This window comes from Capsicum annuum, chromosome 7 (genome assembly GCF_002878395.1).
Source record: "Capsicum annuum cultivar UCD-10X-F1 chromosome 7, UCD10Xv1.1, whole genome shotgun sequence".
NCBI lineage: Eukaryota > Viridiplantae > Streptophyta > Magnoliopsida > Solanales > Solanaceae > Capsicum > Capsicum annuum.
In genome coordinates, this window is record NC_061117.1 from 90888002 (window position 1) to 90911049 (window position 23048).

The window sequence follows — 23048 nt, forward strand, 5'->3', positions numbered from 1 at the left end:
CTCCCTAAAACTATAACTTGTCACTCTAGCAGGCGTTAAGTTGGGACATCAAGTAAAATCAATTCTTTGTTTTTAGATGTGCAATTAAAAAATCAAAATTTGTGAACCTATGATCGTATGATTTAGCTTTGTAGTGATCTTCACTTAATTTCCTATATTGTTAATTATAGGATGGTTTAGAGTAAGCAAAGTGAAATATCTTATAATTTTAACTTAACAAAAGAGAAATATTACTTGTTGGCATGATACTTTAATAACCCTTCCACAATCTTGGAAAATTTTGCAACAATTGTCTTTCGTAAATTGGTAGGGTTTTTCTCAATACAAAAATTGAATTCTAGTTCAAAGATGCCTCAAATGTGTAAGGTTTTTCCCCTTTGAGAATTAGGTTCAATCAATCAAAATTATGAAATATCCCTTTAAACTTTAGTTGTATTATCATTATCGCCATTCGTTGATTGCAATCATGAGTCCCACAATCGTAGTGATCCTCTTGTGATCACCAAGAATTGATCGGGCTTTGAGTGATTGAAATTGCGGCCCTCAAAATGTGATCGCAGCAACTAAGTGTCGCTCCCTTCTCTAGGTTTTCCATCTTTTGCACTAACTTTGCCCTTTTTGTTCCTTTTTCAGCTTACTTCACTTATTTTCTTCGAATTATCTGTAAACCTGCAAACCATGGGAATTAGTGCATTTAAATGACAATTTCGCCTAATTTACACAATTTACCAATAGTAGTGTGCTCGAATTTGGATGTCAATGAGTGGTAAATTTACCACTCCTCAACACCCCAACTTAACCCTTTGTTTGTCTCAAGAAAAACTACTTCTTACTCAATGAGACTATGCAGTTATAAGCCCATTCATACCACCAAATGATCATAATGATTTCAAACTTGATTAGTACCAACATATATCTCTCAAGCATAGGAAAATTTATTCTCACAACTTCCCTCAACATAAATCATGCTTTTAAGGATTCAAAAAACTTTAAAGAACAACTAACCAACAACCACTAACTCTTTAGAAGTGAATCTCCATCAATAGTGACACAATTAGACTCTTTTGCCTCATTTTGGGAAAGTCACAATTTCACCCATCTCACATAGTCTACATGCCTCCTCACAAAAAAAATCCCACTCTCCAAAGTATCTATCATGCAATAAGGGATTAAAGTGCAAGTGCTCACTCTCACAAAGATTCTCTCAATGCAAACAAGTATCATGACATATGCTTGCCCTTATTCCCAATCGCCATTAACTTGAAGACACTTTGTTGGAGATCTCGAAGGACTTTTCAAGCCTGTAATGTAGGCTTGGGAAAGGGTAGGATAAATATTTGGGATGAAAGTGATTACACCCTCCTTGAACTCTACATAAAACACTATTTAGTTATACTTTGGTTCACGGGCCACTTCGTTTCTTTCCAACTCACACAAGTGCCTACTTTTACTACTTTGAGTCACCCATCTTTTTGTAACCAATTTCTTCTCATCGTTTTCAATTTACAATTCATGAATTTATTCCCTTTGTTGAAACCTTTCTTTTTCTTATTCATTTGTTATTATTGTTAAGTTTTTAGGTACTCACTTACAATCTCATGGCCCAAAGTTACCTTTTTCCAAAAATACCACCCCCTAAATTAGGCTTTTAACCTCAAGTTATACTTTCAAGTTCAAGGAGGATAGGGTTCAAAAAATGAATAAAGGACAAATGGCTTATGGCTTTTAATTTGGTTAGAAAAAAAAAGGTTCAAAGGATCAAAGTGGGTGACTAGAGACACAGGCCCCATTTGGCAATGAAAATTATAATTTTTCGGAGTGGGAGTTGGAGTTAAAGTTAAAATTAGAGTTGGAGTTGTGTTTGACCATGAATATAAATTTAATTTGTTTTTGAAATTTTGTGAGAGAAGTATGAGTGAAAAAAGTTAAAACAAGTAAAACATCTTTTCACTTTCTCAAATACAAATCTAGAATTGTATTTGGAATTTTCATGGCCAAACACATCTTGTTTTCACTTTTTTTTACTAAAGTGAAATAATTTTCATGGCCAAACAACTACATAATCTATGTACGGGTAGGATTTTTAGGATAATGTGCATTTCTATGTTCACACAGAAGGCCTAAGATCATTTCATCAACCATGCGTAATCAAGATTAGCTTTGAGAGACTAACGGGGTAAGTTCTAGATAGCACAACTAAGCATGAGAATTAAATGATTAAGCTCACCACACATGGTATGCAAACTATTCAAGGAGTATCAATTTTATTTCCTACTAGAGACAAAAGAAGAACGCACTACCTATTAAAGAATTTGGAGTCACAAAGAGAGGGTAAAGCATTGTTACATAATTATTCACGTCCATGCATTTCATCTTCACAAAATATTTTAGAAAGAAGAGGATGCATATTTCGCCTTTCATCACGCAATATGGTTATCGTTAGCCCCAAATCAAATTTTTATCTCACATTTCGGCTCTCATGATGGCAAACCATATGGCTACTCAGACTTCACCAAGGGCATAAAGGAGATCCAAAATCTAGAATGCCATGGATACTTTGACTTCCCTTGAATCTATGGCTCAAAATCCAAACATGATAATTTTCCCTTAAGAACATTCTCACTTAGTCTATCATAGGCAAAGGCTCTTCCGACATCATCATAAATAAGTAGAAATCTATAAATAATGACAAATAAAAAACTAAAATAAAAGACTAATCCATGAAATATAGGCACCATCAGGGTGCCCGAATATTACAACCCAAAATGAAAATACGATAATCCAAATCATCCAAAAAAATAAAAACATCCAAGATATATCCAAAAAGTACAAACCAATCAAATAACTACAGCTACTATGGAGACGGGCACTCCTAACTCAAAGATTGCAGTGACCTCATTGAATAATTATAAAAGTATAGAAAGGGTAAAGGGTGCTCCCTGAAGCCACATCAAGGACTGGTGTCACTCTCAGTCTCAGCATCATCCCTATCATAATTAGAGTCAGACCATGCTGCTTGGAACTTATTATCACACTCATGTCATGGAGAAGGAAGTCTCTGTTGGGTTTTAGGACCTTTCATAGGCCCTTCACCCCCTTCCACATCTTATTAAAAAATTTATCTCTCTTCTTCTCCCACTTCTTCATCTTATCGTGAGACTACTTGAGCTCTTTATGCAACTGTGCTAATGTCGAATAGGACCTCTCAAGCCTAGAAATGGAGGCCCCCTTCTCCATCTGATCTGCCAAAAATCTCTCATAGTTAGTTTGAGCGACATAAGAATGGCCAGCGGTAGACGACACTCTTGGCCCTAGAGGACACCCAGATACAAGCTCCCTGATTGCTCTTATCTCAATTGAGATCTCCTCAAATGGACTAGATGTGGATGGCCTGCATGAGTCTATGTCCTTATGTATCGACTTACCTAAGTCGATCTTTCTCTTCTTTGTCTTACCAGGTGCGTCTTCAACTCGACTCTTAAGAGAGTAAATGAGGGTCTTTGACCACACCCAAGTGTCATGTGGGTACTCCTCAACCCCAGCTCTCCTGCATAGCTCTGTGATCAAAGAAGGGAATAAGAGTAAGCTACCTGTGTTCTTAAAATACCTCATGTCTGAAAGCACAAGATATCCAACATTAAAAAGAATGATGTCTAGGGTACATGAAACCATTTGGGCTCATGCATCTAGAACATAAGTCATATTAATGTATGGGGAAACCCAGCTACAAATGATGGCTAACCATATCCTTACCTCTGACGTGAAATCAAGTAATTATATAACCATCTTGGTGATATCCCAAGAGACCTCTCTACCAGGAAATGACCTTTCAACTAACTATCTCCCCTATTCACATCCCTTTTCCTCGAACAAGCAATGTCCTCATCCAACAGCCTATATAGCTTGTTTATTTTCTTATCCCAAAAGTGAACATTCTTCCCCTGAATCCTTATAACTAGTTCAAAAAAGATACTATGCTGAGGTTAGTGTAGAACACCCTCACCCAATGTTTATTCACCTAAGATGGATCAGAGATGAAGCATCTCCACCCGGTGGCCACTAATCTGTCATGGAATGCTGAGAGTTTTTCCAATACCTTATCTAAACATATGCCCCTCTCAAGGAAGATCTTTGGTTTGGGTAGGTCAGCATAGTACAAGGTCTGGCACTTTGGGGCCATGAAGCGAGTTTGGTCATCATCTCACATCTTTATCTTCAAAAACCTAAGAACAACACTACAACATTAATTATCAACCTTTACATGTGAAAACTATGCTATGTTATTTAATTAAGCTAATGGGATGGTGTCTTAGTAATTTTTGGGAATGAAATGGTCTTGCATAATTTTTTTGTCCTGGCTGAAAACCTACTTGAGATGATGCAATCATGTGCCATTGAGCTATGACTCATGGTATTTGAGGCATGACATACCAAATTTCTCAAAATTTAAAACTTCTAATTTCAATGCCAATTTGTGTTCCAAATTAAAATTTTATTCAGAACAAGAAACATAGTCACTAGATACTCAATTATTCCCTTAGAACGTGGGAAAACTAGCAAGGAATTTTTTTGGGCATTTAATCAAACACTTGGTGTGCATACCATTTAGATCTCACAACATTTGCCTTTTTTCCATGTGAACCCATCATATGCTTCATAAGAGGACTAATTGTGTCACTATTTTGGACATATTTTTCTCCCTCTCTTGCTCTTTCTTTCTTTTCTCTTTGTTCACAATCTAGATGGACTGAGAAATCATGGATACTTTGGTATCCCAGTTATTCCACTCTATTTTTCTTTGTTATTTGTTCAAGCAAAGTTGAAGTCACACCATATGACAACCTCACGATGATCCACCGTCTGTATTGTCCACCACGCTCTTGTTTGGTTGGTGTAATGCCCTATAAAATATTTGGAGGAGCATCTTCTCCGGTATTTTGTAGTTAGGACATTGCACAAGATTTTCATTAAATATATCCAAAACTTCATATAGAGATTCTCCATTGAGTTGACAAAAATTTATGATTTCATCTCGCAATTGCATCTTTAATGATGGGAAATATCGATCTAAGAAAGCATCGATAAGTTTGACCCACGTTATGATAGAACCAATGGGTAGAGACCTCAACCACAACACCAAACCACTTATTATATAGAACGGTAAGAGGCATAACCATATGGACTCTTGAGTGATATGAGCAATGTCAAATGGGGCACACACCTCCACAGAGTTCTTTAAATGTAGATTTGGGTCTTCATGAGCTTTACCCCAAAAGAAACCTTTCATTTATATCATGTGGAGCATTACACTAGTGAAATGGAATACCCCATTCCTTTCATTCGGTGGGATGTAGATTGCACTAGCACGCCCCTTATCATAGCGGTGGTCCTCATTATCAAAGGGACCATCAATGGTCCTGACATTGCTTTCATGTTCACTAATTATGTTGTCCACACTATTAAACTCATTTATAAAATAAACTAAAACAACAAACAACATAAATAGCAAATACTACAAGTAAACCCAAAGTTACTATCAACACCACACAAGCAAAACCTAAGTTTCACCCACTGACAACGGCTCTATGTTTTATAACACTCAACTTACTCAATTAGTTTAGGGCAAGACGGTTGTTTTAAATATAATAACCGAACTTAGGTTGTGGTCGAATCCACAAGGAGTGTAATTTAGTTTTTGAATACTATGTATGTTGAGACCTACTAAGTGTTGACCTGCAATGTACATTTAAAGCAAAACATAAATTAAAATGGGGGTTTGGTTTAAAATGTGATTGAAGAAAATTATCTTATGAAACTAAATGAGAGCAACAATGGTTGATTACAATCCAATGAGAAAAGATTCCTAGGGTTATACTTATCCTAGGGTTCATACATGCATGGGTGATTGAGGGTTAGTCCTTTTTTTAGTCAAAGATATAGGTAGGCTAGATTTTAACTCTTAATGTGATCCTTTCAACAACACACTAAGTTGCTCTCATGGATTCTTTCAAATAACTTATGAGTGTGTCTATTTTACAAATCAAAAATCTCAACAAAATATCTATATTTCTAGGATGATGCCAATTAATCTAGTTACACACATAACATATTTATTTCTAAGATAATGGTTAAGGACATAACTAGTATCAAATAGTAGATCACTAATACTCATTACACACATCCCTCTTTCAAGGAGGATGTGGGATACAAGTCAAATTGGGGTTTTCACCCATAACTATTATTACAGAAAGAGTAGTAGCAAAACCCAACATCAATTACTAATAATTAGGACTAGCGATCAACACCCATACACTTTAACACCCTAATCAAGCATAACTCTAAGATAAATATTTAGATACACATGAGATTAGAGAGATAATATATACCCAAGTTAGCACCCAATGTTTCCATTGATTACAAAATAGAATAAGCCCAAAGAATCAATCTCAATTCACAACCAAAAATCTCTTGAAAATTTTAGCAACGAGTGTCTTTTCCATATTGGTAGGGTTTTTCTCAATACAAAAATTAAATTTTAGTCCGAAGATGTCTTAATTATGTATGGGTTACCATTTTGAGAATGTGGTTCAAACATGCAAAATTATGAAACTACCCTTTGAACGTTAGCTGCGTCAACGAGATCGCAATTCACTGATTACAATAGCAATCCCCGCTTGTAATCACCATGAATTTATCGGGCTTTGACTATTTGCAATCATGGACCTCAAACCGCGATCGCGGTAACTGAGGGTTGCTCCCTGCTCTAGGTTTTTTAGCTTTTGCACTAACTTTGCCCTTTTTGTTCCCTTTTCATCTTACTTCACTTGTTTTCTTCCAATTACCTGTAAACTTGCAAACAATGGGAAGTAGTGCATTCAAATGAAAAATTTGCCTTATTTACAGAATTTAACCATAGTAATGTGCGCGAATTTGGATGTCAATGAGTGGTAAATCTACCTCTCATCAGAAGGTAATTGGTTTGATGATTATTTTTTAAAAATACCTTAACTCTTGGTCTGTATCATATTCTATTTTAAAGCTTTATCATATCAGCATGTTATTTAGTCAGTAACGTCTCTAGGTTAATAAACTTTTTGTCAACCTTGACACATAAGCAACAAGATATTATTTTCTTAGTACAAGAGCCAAATTTAATTAGAAAATAAAAACTCATACTTGCATACGACTTGACATATGACTTTGTCGCATCTATCCATATTCACCAAATCTTGATAGTGATGCCTACTTGAAGACCTGTGAAATGCTTTTTCAGACTCAAATTACAAGAAACAAAATGAGATAGTGCATATTTAGTTGCTTCAAGTATGTGTTCATCAAGAGTTTTTCATGTTCTCCCTGACAATTTTCCTTTCAATTCAAATGATGTAGATTTTTCCCTTTCACATTCAGGCATTTTTTTTTTTGCACATTAATTGTCTTCCTTCTATTGGAGGGGTGCAACTAATGTATCATAAATTGGCTCTACCTCATTCAGTAGTATACTTGGTTGTTTGGTACAAAAATCCTCAAAACCATCTAGTTTTCCGGTAGAAGTTGGCATCTTACCATCGAAAATCATTTTCTCATAAGGATAACCTGGTGTGGTCAATATGGATAATGCAGTAGGATCATATGTAACCTAAGGGATCTAGAAAATTAAGACTCTACAATCCCTCAACTGTAGTATGTAGTTTGGTATACACAAATTGTATGTGAAAGAACAACGTAAAATTAAATCAAATCTAAAAATAACTACAATATGAAAAAGTTCACAATGTATCAGATTCTAAAAAGTAACTAAAGGTGAATGCACTAGAAAACCATTAGATGCTATTAACCTTTACGTAAATAGTTGTAGATGTATCAAATGTTGTATGTAATTCTATGTAAATAACTATAAGATACATAGGTATTAATGTATTAGTGAATTATATGATGTAAATGACATGTTTATATAAATGAACAGACAATAGTCTCCTTAAAAGTGACAAAAGTTTAGAGAATGTATGAGAATTACCTTATTGAATATCCCAGTCATGAACTTCTCATATTTTTGCTTGATTCCTACTACTGACTAGTTAAATATCCTTGAAATAATGTTACTGTGATGGAAACTATCTCTTTGTCAACTTCATAATAGTATTCATACATCCAAACATTATGTGAGGTCTAAGATTGAACTATGGGAGCTACCTATCACGACCTGAATTCTCAGGTCATGATGGTACCTACTATTACCCAGTAGTAGGTAAGCTAAATCATAGTCTAGAACCGTTAGTAACAAACTACCATGAGAAATGAAACAAAAATGCAAAATAAATATAATAAAAGACTAATACTTACATGCCCCAAAATCGGGCCATGTCATAGGGGCACCTCAAAGACCACATGAACCGAAGGTCGCCCTCATAACACATCATAATCATCATATCATTCACAAGGTTTGGGTGAATCCCGATCGAATAATAAGATAGCGAAAATAATGCTAGGATTCACAACCTAACAATGTCTAACCATATCATAGATATCAACACACTAGCCAATACACCCAAGTCCACAGTCATCCATAATACCTCTATACAAAACAATGTTTAGAAATGCATATATGTCAAGACAAGCCGATGACAATAGCCAAACCAAGTTAAAATGAGACTATGTCTAAAGATGGGGGAAAAAAATAAATGTCTTTCAAAATAAGGAAGCTCACCACTCCGTAGTCGATGCACAAACCCCTTCGATCGCCTAATCACTTTACAAGAAGAGAAGATGAAAATAGAAAACCTATAATATACCAGTGACTACGTCATGAGGACACGGTTATATTGGATATGAAGGGCATAAAACCTTTTTTGTTAATGATCACCACTTGTACTAGATAAGTCACCTTGTTTTGTAAGGAGACCTACTAAAGCTGCTGAAGTGTTGGGTTGTGGGAATCTCTACCCTTTTGTTGTGCTCTTAGGAACTTCTTCAAACAATGCTTTGTTTTATCGTACCTAAAAATTCCCACTACCAGCCATACACATTCTTTTGTGGTTCTTACCACCCCTCTTACAAACTGGATTAGTAGGTCTACTAGTGACAGAGCCTTGGAACATATAGCCTGGTATCCTATCCTAATACTCTTGCCTGAACTTAGGCATTGAAGCACTCACAAAAATATAGGGCTGGATCTAAAGATTTTTGGTAGAACTGAGAATGTTTTTCAAGATCTGACCTCTGTTGAGGGAATTAATACTACTTGTTTGTTCCTCTTTTACTCCATTTCCTTCTCTTTGATTTTTTTTCTTAATCTTTTGAGCATGAAACATCAGCGTGGATATGTCTATCTCCTTAACCAATATGTCATTTCTACGCTTTTTGACCATATTCCAAAAAACATAAGACATAAACTTACTCATGTGGTCCCTGGAGCCAGTAACTATAGCTAGAAGATACTTTGCCAGCTTAGTAAACTTAAGGGAATACCCTTTTCATGCTTATGGTACCCTAATTTAGATTTACAAACTCCTTCACCTTGGCCTCTCTTAGCTCAAGTGGAAACAACATATCCAAAAAGTCTAATGGCAAACTTACCCTACTCTATCAATTTTGCATCAAAACCTATATCCTCCTTCTATTACTTATACCATGTGTGAGCTACTCCTTGCCATTGATAAGAAGCTAAGTCAGAACTTTCAGTCAAAGTGACACCCATGTTCTCAATAAATTTTTGAATACAATCCAGGAACTCCCGTGGATCCTCTTTAGACTTATACCTAAAGAAAACCAAAGGATTTATTTGAGTGAAGTCTTAAACTCTAGCTATTGTTGTATTCATAATTGGGATGGCTGGTAAAATAGTCGGTTGGTTATTTTGGGTGGTCATAGACTAGGCTAAGGCTATACAAGTAGCCCAAAATTTGGAATGAGACTCATTCTTTTAGAGGTTTGCTGGAGCTGGTGGTGGTACTTATTGATTAACAATATTGTTATCATTTATGTTCCTTCTTCCGTTGGTTCTCTTGGGAGGAATATTCAATAAACATATGAAAAACATGTTAGAAGAAGGTTTTAATAGAGTTCACACTCTATCACACAATATGGACATGAAAGAAGTGAAATATTTTCTAAAATATTTCATAGCCTCTCACTCGTAAGTGTGATGCACTTTACACCCATGAATAAGACTCTATTTAAAAGAACTTTCAAACATAATAGGACATTTTAAACCTGATACTCTAACCTAAGTTTTTCATGATCTGATACTACCTATGGTTGTAACACGATGATTAGAGTGACAAGTGATGCTAAGCTAACCCATGGCCTAGCACGGCACTAAGAATACTAAAAGTAACTGTAAATAATATATATAAGTGATAAGTTGGGGAAATAAGCCATAAGTTACAGTATCTGAACAACCTATAAGACTTAAAACATAATCGACCTATCTTGATGAAAGCCACTAAATAAGATCAACTGCTAGGACAAACTCTCAACTAACTCTAACTGTCTGAAATTGAAATAACTAAAATATTGATACTTGTCCTCATATAATAAGGACTTACCAATGTACTACTAATAATACAGAGGGTGATCGTACTAGGCTTGGTATTGATGTTGAGCATCCAAACCTATATTATAAGACAATATATCTCAAGGATAAGTATGTGATCAGTACTTTGAACATACTGAGCATTTGAGATATACACTACAATATTCAGGCTAAGAATGCTGAAAATAACATAAGGAGTTGAACATAAACTAATAAGTGTAAATTGCTGCAACAACCTGGTAATAATCATGTATCAATATAAAGTACTAAAATAGATGAATAATACTATGTGAGGTATGTGACTTAATGTGGGAGATACTATTAACTAACATAACCCATATGAGATAAATAGGGCCCAACTAGTAACCCTAGTCGGATGGGTGTTCAGTACCTTGCCTAGGGTACAAACACTGGCTGATGTGGATCCTCTAATATGATGTCCGAAGGACCATAATATCAACCTATGATCGAAGCATAATTTTGATAAATAGGTTATTTGAACTCGTGTACTCTTAGTGCTAAGTACTACTCCCAACTAAAAGTTAACTAATATACTAAAATACTCAACAATTTGATATTCTGAATTTGAAAGGAAGATGTTTTATCTGAAAGCACCCTAAATCATAAAACTAAAAGAATAAGCATTTAACTGACAATACATGATAACCTAGGCCATCGGGTATCGTAACCCATCATCTCGGAATAATACAACTATTATGACAATTTCATAATCTGAATGAATTTAAATAAATTAATAACTCAAGACAAAAATCATGGATTTCACAATATAATTAGTATTATGATATTGAACATTTAATGGAAATAAAATTCTTTGTAAAATATGAATTATAACTCAATAATATCTAGGGATTGAGATATCAAAGAATTTGACAACATTTACGAATCGTAAATTTTTAAAAAAGGAAAAAAACTGAAAAATTGGCTTAGCTTTAGGACTCAATGGTTAAAAGGAAACCCTTTGATGAAATACCACATACCTATAGTTGGGAACATTGATGAAATCTTTGAAACTAGTTTCCTGAAGAAAATGAGCCCTAGCTCTGCCTTGGGGAAAGAAATTGCCTCTTTTCTCTATGTTGAAACTAAGTGTTCAATGTTTTTCACGTAATGAGGGCTTAAGGTAATCTTAAACTTAATAAACTTCCTTAAAATAACTTAAACAATGGAGTTTTGATGATAAATAAGTGGAAAAACTGATGTTGCCTTTTGAAAGTTGTAATTAAGAAGTTGTTGGAAGAAACGTAAGAGACCTTCTCACTATTAAGGGACTAATAAGTCGTAAATTTGACAACTTACTAGCACCTTTTAAGCCTAAATTATCATGCTTTTTTGCTGATTTGTTGTTAGTTTCTTACTTAATGCTCATTGATGCAGGAGAAGTTGAAATGGGAAAACAAGCGAGGAAACTTGATAAAAATAAGCTGAGAAAAGGTGAAAGAGAAGAAATATGAAAGAAAAGATCCAAATGTTAAAAATCAGGCACAAGAATCGACCCTCAATTACTGCAATCGCGGACTGGTCGGGATCCAAGGTCAATTCAAGCATTGGCGACGGCAAGGCAACCACCACAATCACAAGATTTACGAATACAGTAAAGAAACAGCGATCGCAATAGGGCAGAAAAGTTTCAAGGGCAGAATCCGAAGGTAACCATCATTTTTGCACATGAACAACACCGGTGCACCCAATGGGGATACACTAGGATGAATAAACCCCTTATCCAGAAGGTCCTTAAGTTGCTTGAGTTCCCTCAACTCAACCGGAGCCATTCTATATGGAGCAACAGATACTTGACGAGTGTCCAAAACCAAATAAATAGGAAACTCAATCTCCTATCCAGAGGAACACCAACAAGATCATCCGGCAATACCTCAGGAAACTCACTTACCACTAAAATCGAATGCAAAGAAGGACCCTTCGAGTTAGAATCTTTAACCCGAACCAAGTGATAAAGACACCCTTTGGAGATTAATCTCTGAGCTCTAAGATAAGAAATAAAACTTCCTCTGGGAGCTAGGGAACCACCCTCCCACATTATAACCGGTTCATTAGGGAACCTAAATAAAATCTTAAGAGTCCGACAATCTAAGGATGCATAACAAAAGTGTAACCAATCCATCCCCAAAATAATGTCAAAATCCACCATATCCAGCTCGAACAGATCTACCTAGGTCTGCTTGCTACTAATAGATACCACACACCCCATATAGACTCTTTTAACAACAACTGAGTAATCTACTGGGGTAGAAATAAAAAAAGGATCTGAAACAACCTAAGGATCAAAACCAAAACATACAGCCATATATGGGGTCACATAGGAAAGAGTTGACCCCGAATCAAGCAGGCAATACATCTCACGAGAAAAAAGTTATAACATACCTGTGACGACATTAGGTAATGCCTCATATTCCTACCGAGGTACAAGAGCATACAAAATATTCCAACTAGTGCCAGTACAAAAAATAAGAGAAGACGTCAAAGCATCACCACTAGGCACAGGAGCAGAAGCTGAAGCAATCGAAGCTTTGACCACTCCCGAAGCACCCTTACCAGCTAGAAAGTTTTTGAGCATATGGACTGGATGACCACATTTAAAATACTTGTCCATCCTTTCATCACAAAAACCTAAATAAAGACGACCAAAGAACCGGCAAGAAGGGCATAAAAAGCCAACTGTGAGCCCTACTCTCCTAAGATTGGGCACCCTGTGCTTGGATATTATCACCACCTTATGGATGTTGTTACTCGATACTTCGGGTAAGGAGTGCTAGTAGTAGAGCAGGAACCAGAACTTCCCTACTTCTTCTTTAGCCATTTGCCGCTATCCCAACCACCCTACTGCTGAGTGCCACCCTTCTTAGAGAACCTTCTCTTCTTACCCTGCATTTCCCCTAACTCTGTTTGTTTCCTCCTTTAATCCTCCACTTGCTATATGTGGACAACCAACCTCAAAATATCCATATCCTTAATCAACAAAGTAGTTTTGCTTTCAAGATTAAATCTCGAGATAGCCTACAAGTGAACTTTATTATCCTCTTTGTCTAATATATGACAACAAATCTAGAGCATACCATGATATATGATGAAACTTCAAGTCATATTCCTTGATAGACATTCTTCCCTGCTTAAGATTCATAAATTCCTCCATCTTTGCTTCCCTTAGCTCCTGAGGACAGAAGCGATTTAGAAAAGCATTAGAAAAGGCTTCCCATAATGACAGCTCCTCAACATCACCTCTTCTTTATCCCACTCCTTTTACTATTGGTATACAACATCCTTGAGATGATAAGATACAAAGTTTACTCCTTCCACATTGTGGCCAACAATACCTTGAAGATTTTCTCCATTTCATCCAAGAAAGCTTGAGGATCCTCCTCCTCTATTCCTGTAAAATTAGAAGGATTCATCTTTATAAACTGGATAACCCTTTTGGCCTCAATAGATAAAACACCAGATACATCCCCCTCTATCTAAGCAGCGACTAACTGAGCAATAACATAAATTGATTGGAGTAATTCCACATTACTCACCTTACCTTAAGGAGGACTAGTAACAACTTGAAGAACTCCAGAACAATCAGGGTTAGGACCCTGAGATAGAGTGCGAACTCTAGGTGTAGGGCGTACCCTATCAACATCGTCCCTAGATGGGACAGAAGAATTTCCTTGTGTCCCAGATTATCCAGGCATGATCTAAAAAGAGAATAAACAAGGATTAGAGGAAATTCCAAGACTTAGACTCCAAGCTTGAAAATAAAATACCAAGAAAATGAAACATTCCTAAATGCCTTGTAGCCACTATCTTATGAGTGTGGCACTCTACACATCCCTAAAATAAACAATGATTTGGGGACTCCCAGTTGACCAAGAACCTAAGGTTCTGATGCCAACTTGACATGACCCTAACTAGGGCCTTGTCGTAATGGGCTTTCCAAGTCCAACCAGGACAAGAGACCACCCTTGTTACCCAACCCAACCGACCTATGCATATCCTGAGTCAGATAAATACTGAACATATTACAAGATAACATTATTACATAATCCAATATGCTAGGATAGGTCTATATCCGTGGCTACGTAAGTGTGTCTAATCGTATGATACCCAATCGATAACTAATAACAACCAAACCATAACCGTATGAGTTCCATAATATTTATAGAATCATAAAATAAAAGAGTGTGGAACAACCAACAATACAGAAAATCGATCTCAGCCCCAATATGAATACTAATACTAAGTCTAACACCACTACTGATCCAGCCCATACCAACCTATAGTAGTTCCATAAAAGCCTCTAACCAAAAGAATACCAGAATCTAGTTGAGATATGCCCTCAACCATAGACAAAATCAATATTCCACAAATAAACTAAAGTATGAAATAACAACCATGAATGGAACCTTCCAAAAATATAAAATCTCACCACTTTAATTCAATAGTTGATCTCGAAGTCTGATCAGTAAGCAGGGGGAGTAGAACAGTCGATTCCTGTATCGTGTGGGGATACAATCACCCAAATATAGGTTAATGGGTGAACTCTAGCATAAACTAAGGATAAGGATGAATTAATTCCATTTAACAAAACCAAGTAAACCATCCATATGTATACGAACCATACATTTTTATATATAACTATGTGGGGAGAGGGAATCGGGTTTTGCATGCATTTAAAATCATTAACCAGGGTATGTGTAGCCTAACCATCCTTAACCACCCACAGACTATATGGGTTAAGTGAAACCCCCTGAACGGGCCCCGATACGTGTAGCCACATGAACCGGAGATACCATAAGAGAAAGGGATTCCCAAGTACCTTTCACCCTCCATGATACGTATGTACAATGTACTTAGAAGGTTCCTGTGTACTTCATAGTATCATATAAGGTCACCATTACTTACCCTATATTTTTTCAAACATGAGTTTCCAGTGTTAACCCATTGGACTCCCACCATCATGATTAGCTACCACACCCTGCCTTTATTGCCCAGTTAAAACCATTTCCAACCAGCCAAACCGTTGTTATTAACCGAGGCTATACATAGTGGTATCATCATACTGACTATAACTTTCAAGTATTGTCCCTAGCCAAACCTTTTTGTGATTAAGAGATTCCCATGTACCCATAGATCACATTATCTAATTAACTTGTGGAAGTCCCATGTTCTCCATAAGTGTTCCATTATTATGATTACTTGGGGGATTCTATTGTACCCCACAAGAATGATTGTTAAACCCAACACCATTCCAAACCATTTAACCAGTTACCATTGACTATTCCCATGTAACCAGTTATCCAAAACCACCATTAAAGCATATAAAAGAACAATTAAAATATGGAAAACCATAACCAAGCATTTGTAACCAAAACCCCCAAATTATATTTGAAAATCCAAAGCCATACAATAATCAAGACATAAAAACATTCTATAAAACCATGCCTTTAAATAGAAATAACAATAAGGGAAGAGAACATGCCTTAAACTAAGAAGATGATAGAGAGAAATCACCAACACAAGCCCTTAATTAATCCTTAAGATGAAACCCTTGCTTTCATTGGCCAAGAACTTTAGAGAGGATCAGAGAGTGTTTTTCAAAGTGTTAAAGAATTGAATAATAGGGAAAATAACCTCCCAAGTGAGTTAAAAGTCATGCAGCCTTATTAGGTTAAGTTGAGAAATATTTAGATTACCCTTACTTAAACTGCACCAAATCCCATTAGAGGGATACAACTATACATACCACTTAAAGAGTCATAAGTTTAAAGAAATTTACCATTATCAAGTTCACCCACCATACCCATGCAACCACATGTTCAAAATGATAACTAAAACAAGGAAAATCACAATTAAACCATGAGAAACAATATTCAACCATGAACAACCAAAACCCCAGCCTAAAATTTCAAAACCATAACAATACCATGAAAAAAATGCATTAAAATATATGCCTTTTGTAAAATTACCATGAGGGAGGAGTAACATGCCTTAGACACTAGGAATTATGGAGAGAAACCATCCTTGAAATCCTTAATTGATTAACTTGATGAAACCCTAGCTTTTTCTTGAACTGAGAGTTTGAGAGAGAATTTGAGAGTGTTCTAGTGGGAATAATGTGTTAGTTAATCCAAGCATGTTTTGTGGTATCAAAGGGACTTAAAGTGGAAAATGTAAAGAATGCCCCCAACTTAAAAGCTGTAAAAAGGTCGTATGTGGTTACGAGTCGACCCTTTGACTCGTACCCATAACATACAACTCATACACTTGAGTCATCACCAAGATAATAAGTTGGACACCTATACAATATATACCATACGACTCTATAATCCAACTAGTGACCTAACCATACGAATCGTATGATCTAGTTGTATCAAAGAAAGAACTTAAGGGATTGGACACTGGATAACATACGACTCACCCCTACTACTTGTAACCTATTCTCATGACTCTCAGTGACAACTCATACTAAGAGCCAAAACAAGCTACTAAGTTTCTGATTTGGTAAAGGATCATCCTAATGACTCGTACCCCTAACTCATTACCAAGACCGAAAACCTGACCACCATTCAGTGGTCACCTAATGATTAGGGTCACCTGACTCGTACCCATACCATATGACTCGTATGATAAGTCGTTATTATGACAGTGAACTCAAAGCTCAAAAGTTTTCCAAGGATCAAAATCCAGGGTGTTTCAATTCCCTCCATTTGGATCATTCATCTTCAAATGATAGGACAAGGTAGTGACTAGCATGATTAAACCCCTAAACATTTCTATGCTTGCCTTTAAGACAGCAAATAGATTACTAAGGAATTCAAATCTACCTTTAACAAAGACAGAAAACAAAGATATTAGGAACAACACATATCTTAAGAACAATTTTTTGGAATGGGAAATAAGAATAGATACTCTGACGTCATGTCCTCTTCAGCTTCCCAAGTAGCCTCTTCGGCCTTATGGTTCCTTCATATAACCTTTACCAAAGCTATGTCCTTTGTCCACAACTATTAAAATACTAATATCCTTGATAGTCATAATCTGCGACGAGTCATCCACACACTTAGTATAGAAACATGGAACATGGTTGAATGGAGCTCAAATTAGAAGGCAACTCCAACTAATATGCAACATTGCCATAAAGGCAACTCAATTTCTTGATATAAGACTCCAGGCCTTATATCCTCAACTTTCACTTGTTGGCACACTATGCACATAGATATAAAACAAGTCACTCCCCACTTTATATTATTCAACTAATACATTCCGTTAAGGTCATGATACATTTTTGTCTAGCCAGAATAATAGCATAGCGTGACTCATGTACCTCAGCCAAGACCCTCTCATAATCTGTCCATGTATGGAACACACAATGTCCCTTACCATCACCACTTACCTCAAAAGTTATTACTTTCTGCCTACCTACATCACCCTTGATCTGCATCAATATAGGATCCAACATTTGCTTCTTTTTCACCTCAGCACCCAGGGAGGACTTTGCTACCTCCTGAACAAACACTCTACCATCCTCGAAGTCCAAGTGGTGAACTCCAAGGTTAGCCAAACGGTGAGCGTCTTTTACCAATTCTTACTTTTCCTCATCCACATGAGCTAGAATCCCAATGGAACTTACTAAGAGCATTAGCAACCCCGTTAGCTTTACTGGGATGGTACTGAAGACTTATGTCATAATCCTCGAGCAGCTTAAGCCATATCTTTTGCCTGAGGTTAAGCTCTTTCTGGGTGAACTCACATTTCAGGCTCTTATGATCTAAAAAGATATCCACATACACTCTATACAAATAGTGACGCCAGATTTTCAATGCAAACACCATAGCCAACAACTCCAAGACATGATTCAAATAATTCTTCTCATGCACCTTCCACTTTCTAGAGGCATAAGCTATCACCTTGCCATGTTGCATCAAAACGCAGCCAAGCCCCATACAGGATGCATCACAATAGAATACAAAACCATTCGTGCCTTCGAACAAAGTCAAGACTAGTGTCGAAGTTAGCTTATTCTTCAGCTTCTCAAAACAACTCTCACAAGCATCAAACAACAAGAACTTTATCTTCTTCTGAATTAACTTAGTCAATGGGGCAACTTTAGTTAAAAAACCTTCTGCAAACCTCCTGTAGTAACCAACTAAACCCAAGAAACTCTAAATATCAATTGGAGCCATGGGTCTAGGTCACCTCTTAACCACTGCAACTTTTTGCAGATCCATTATTACCCTTCACTAGAAATGACATAGCCCAAAAAATTTACAGCGTTCAACATAAATTCACATCTTAAAAATTAGGCATACAACTATTGATCCTTCAGTGTCTACAACATAATACGAAGGTGATCCACATGATCTACCTCACTCTTTGAGTACACTAGAATATCGTCTATGAACATATTGACGAACAAATCCAAAAACTAATGAAAGACTCTATTCATCAAGTCCATAAATGTCATCGGGAATTGGTAAATCTAAAACGCATAACTAGAAACTCAAAATGCCCATGCTAGGTATGGAAGGTAGTCTTCGAAATATCTACCTCCCTAATCTTTAGCTGATGATACCCAGATCAAAGATCAATCTTAGAGAAAAACTCATCTATCCTTGGAAGAGGGTACTTATTCTTTACTCTCACCTTATTCAGTTGTTGATAATCAACACATATCCTAAGGGAACCATCCTTCCTATGCACGAACAACGCCGGGGCACCACACAGAGACACACTAGGATAGATAAACCCTTGTCTAAAAGATCCTTTAGTTTCTCTTTAAGCTCTTTTAACTCAGCTAGAGCCATTCTATATGGGGGAATAGAAATAGGATAGTTTTCGAAACCAGATTAATCCCAAAATCAATCTCCTTGTTGGGAGGGACACTAGAGAGGTTGTCAGGAAAGACCTCAGGAAATTTATTCATCATCAGAATAGAATGTAAAAAAGGACCCTCGGACTTAGAATTTTTAACCTAGACTAGATTATAGAGAAACCCCTTAGAAATTAATCTCTGGGTCTAATATATGACATAAACCTTCCCTTGGGAGCTAGGGAACCATCCTCCCACTCAATAACTAGCTCATTAGGGAATTTAAAGATGATCTTAAGGGTCTGACAGTCTAGAGAAGCATAACATGAGTGTAACCAATCTATCCCTAATATGACATCGAAGTAAACCATGTCTAACTCAGAAAGATCCACCAAAGTCTCCTGACCACCCACATATGCCACTCAACCCTTATAGACTCTCCTAGAAACCAAAAAGTCACCCACTATGAAAGAAATAATAACAAGGTCCAAAATGCGCTCGAGATCAAAGCCAAAATGTACACACAAATGGGGTCACATTTGAATGGGTGGACCCTAAATCAAGTAAATAGTACACATCATGGGAAAAGAGTTTCAATAGACCATTAATGATATTAGGAAACACCTAGGACTCCTGACGAGTAGTGAAAGCATAGAGTCAATTTCGACTAGTATTGAAGCCAGATGGTGAACCCTTTGGTGCATGATCTAATAAAGACACAATTGGAACCTTGTTTGACCCAGAAGCAGCCTTAGCCACTAGATAGTTTCTAAGAATGTTCCCTAGCTGACCATAGTTAAAGCTCTTAACCTTTTTCTCATCACAGTAACCCTGATGCAATCGACCATAAAACCTGGAGAGAGGATAGGATATAGATGATTGGGCCCCACTGTCCTGAATTGCACACCCTATGCCCTATAATTCTTTCCACCATACAAATGCTTATCACTCGATAGCGTTGGTTAGGGAGCACTAGCCATCGATTAAATCCTATAATTTCCCCACTTCTTTTTGTACCACTTTCTACCATCCTTGCCACTATGTTGATAGACACCACCCTGCATAGAAAATTTAAACTTTTTACTTTGCCTCTCCTCTATCTTTTCCTGCTTCTTCTTGTCTTCCTCAACTTGTTATATGTACATCACAAAACTGGAGATGTTTATATCCTTATTCTACAAGGAAGCCTTACTCTCCAATATAAAGTCTCGGTATAACCCAAAAATGAGCTTCCTCATTCTAGCCCTCATGCTAGAAACCAACTGCAGAGCATACCAAGACAACAGCTCAAACTTCAAGGCATACTCCTTGACTGACATCTTACCTTGATTCAGGTTAACAAACTTGTCATGCCTCAAATTCTGTTGGGGCGGACAGGCACCCATTTTGGGAGAACCAACTCTTAACCATGTACTTTTCATGCATGTAATTATGGCATTCAATGATTTGCTAGTATGGAAATGATGCATTGATAAAACAAAATACTTAAGTTAGTCCAAACCTATATATACAAGATTTTGTCGTTGGGTTCACAACGTTAAAAGAACACAATACTACCACACTTAACTTCACATAGTCTGCAAAGCCTCAAAAAGACACATGGACACTTAGTTAAGGTCAGGACAAACCCCTACCTTGCTCATAACTACTACACAATACCAAAATATATAATAGAATTGAAAAGCTCCGAATCAACTTGGAGCTCACCAATAGCAGCTGGATGTCCTATGCTCCTACTGGGGTAGTCTACTAGCTAGAGTACCTGTACCTGCGGCATGAAACATAGTGTCCCCCATGAAAGGTGTCAATACAAAGAGTGTACTGAGTATGTACTACATGAAATGACTATAAATAAGACAAGATCTCAACAAAATCAGTTATCAACATATAACTATAAAGATAAGGATAGAATACCAACTTTGCTTATGCTTATGGGATCATGTACATTACATCCTTTACTTTGCTTTATTCTTCTTTACTTTATAAGATTATAAGGAATAATACAAATGACCAGCTGATCAGTGGTAAAAGAGGATGACCCATGCTAGGCATTTTAACCCCTGGGATACGTTCCTCATAAGTACACAAATCAAGATCGACCCGTGCTAGGTTTTCCTTTTACCCCTAGGATACCACCTGTAATATTGGGATCGACCTATGCTAGGTGTTTCTTCCACCCCTGGGATACCACCCAAACTATATAGACTCACTTCAGATCATTCTTTTCATCTTTAAAGTTGTTTGGTGGTTATGTATTAGATTTGGAACTTTGGACCAGTAGCAAAAGGTGTGCAAATATGCACTAGATGCAGTAGCAATGAGGTCGAATACAACAATAATAGAAATATAACATATAGGAGCTTAGCTAAATCATGGGTCATGTTAACTAAGAGAACAACTCGTAAGACTTATTTCTGAAAGCACCTATATCATACTAGTATTTAGAAAGGAAATGGACAAATCTAGTAACAAACACATCTTTAGGTACTTTAACAACTTGACAAGTTATAATAAGGTTGTTAACCACCTTGGGGGTTGTACGCTATAGTTATGTATAACTTGAAAGGAAGAATGCTTAGGAAGCTTACTTTGTAACAAAGGAGTTAGATTCATGCCAAAGAGTAGGATCGATGAACCATACATACATACCTTGCTGCACAACTGATCGCACTTTCACTTAACGTCTTTCCTTTTAGATTACTAATCTACAATAGCATAAGACTAGTATTAGTAGCTAATTAACATATTCACTCCATTTAAACTTACTAAAACAGTAGCCGGGCAGTAATCCACAATCAACTAATCCAAGGGTGTTCACTCAACCTCGTTCTTCTCCAGTTACATTCACACGTGATGTAACTTCTTATAAGATCCCCTCAACAGTTTCATTTTTATTGTACTCTCAAAACAGTATATCAAGTGATGTGGGCAGTAAACTTATGCGACATTCAATTTGGTGGTGTACCATTATACTCTTCTTCTACCTTTCAATGGAAATTATTCACACCATTCCCCCAACGTCAACCAAGAAGCCCCCAACATACATACATTAAACAGATCCAAAATAGCCCCAAATACCCCTTAATATGGCAACCAGACATTGAACTCACCATCCCTTAAGTTCTTAACAACAACATATACACAATCCTCAACCAACACATGTATATAGGAAAAGGGAAAAAAGACAGTAGCCATACCTTATTTTCGGTGGTAGTTTATTCCCTTAATGTATCAATAGCTTGATCCCTTTACTCACAAACCAAAAGTGAAGAGAAAAATCTCTTAATAATAAAGGATAAAGGGACTGCCAAACTTAAAAAGGGATATCTTCTAGTATAATCATTGAGAACATAATCCTTATAGTATTCTTAAGATGTTCTCATGATTTGTTCACTTACCTTTAACTTGGAAGGAAGGTTTCCAAAGAACCCTAGTGGAATTTTAGGGCTGCTGCATAGCTATGAGAGAATAAGAGAGAAAATCTTGAAAGCTGTTTTTTTTTTTGCTAGTTAAAATGAGCTATAAGGGCTGGTTTTAATCCCTTTAACAAGAGCTTCTCTTGGCCGACTTTATTGGTCATTTTTGGTTCATAATTTATCAAGTAGTTGATGCACCTACTTGCCCATTATATTGGGCCTTTGTGGATTAAAAACTATTAGGCGTTGGCTGCCCATTCTCCTCCTTTTC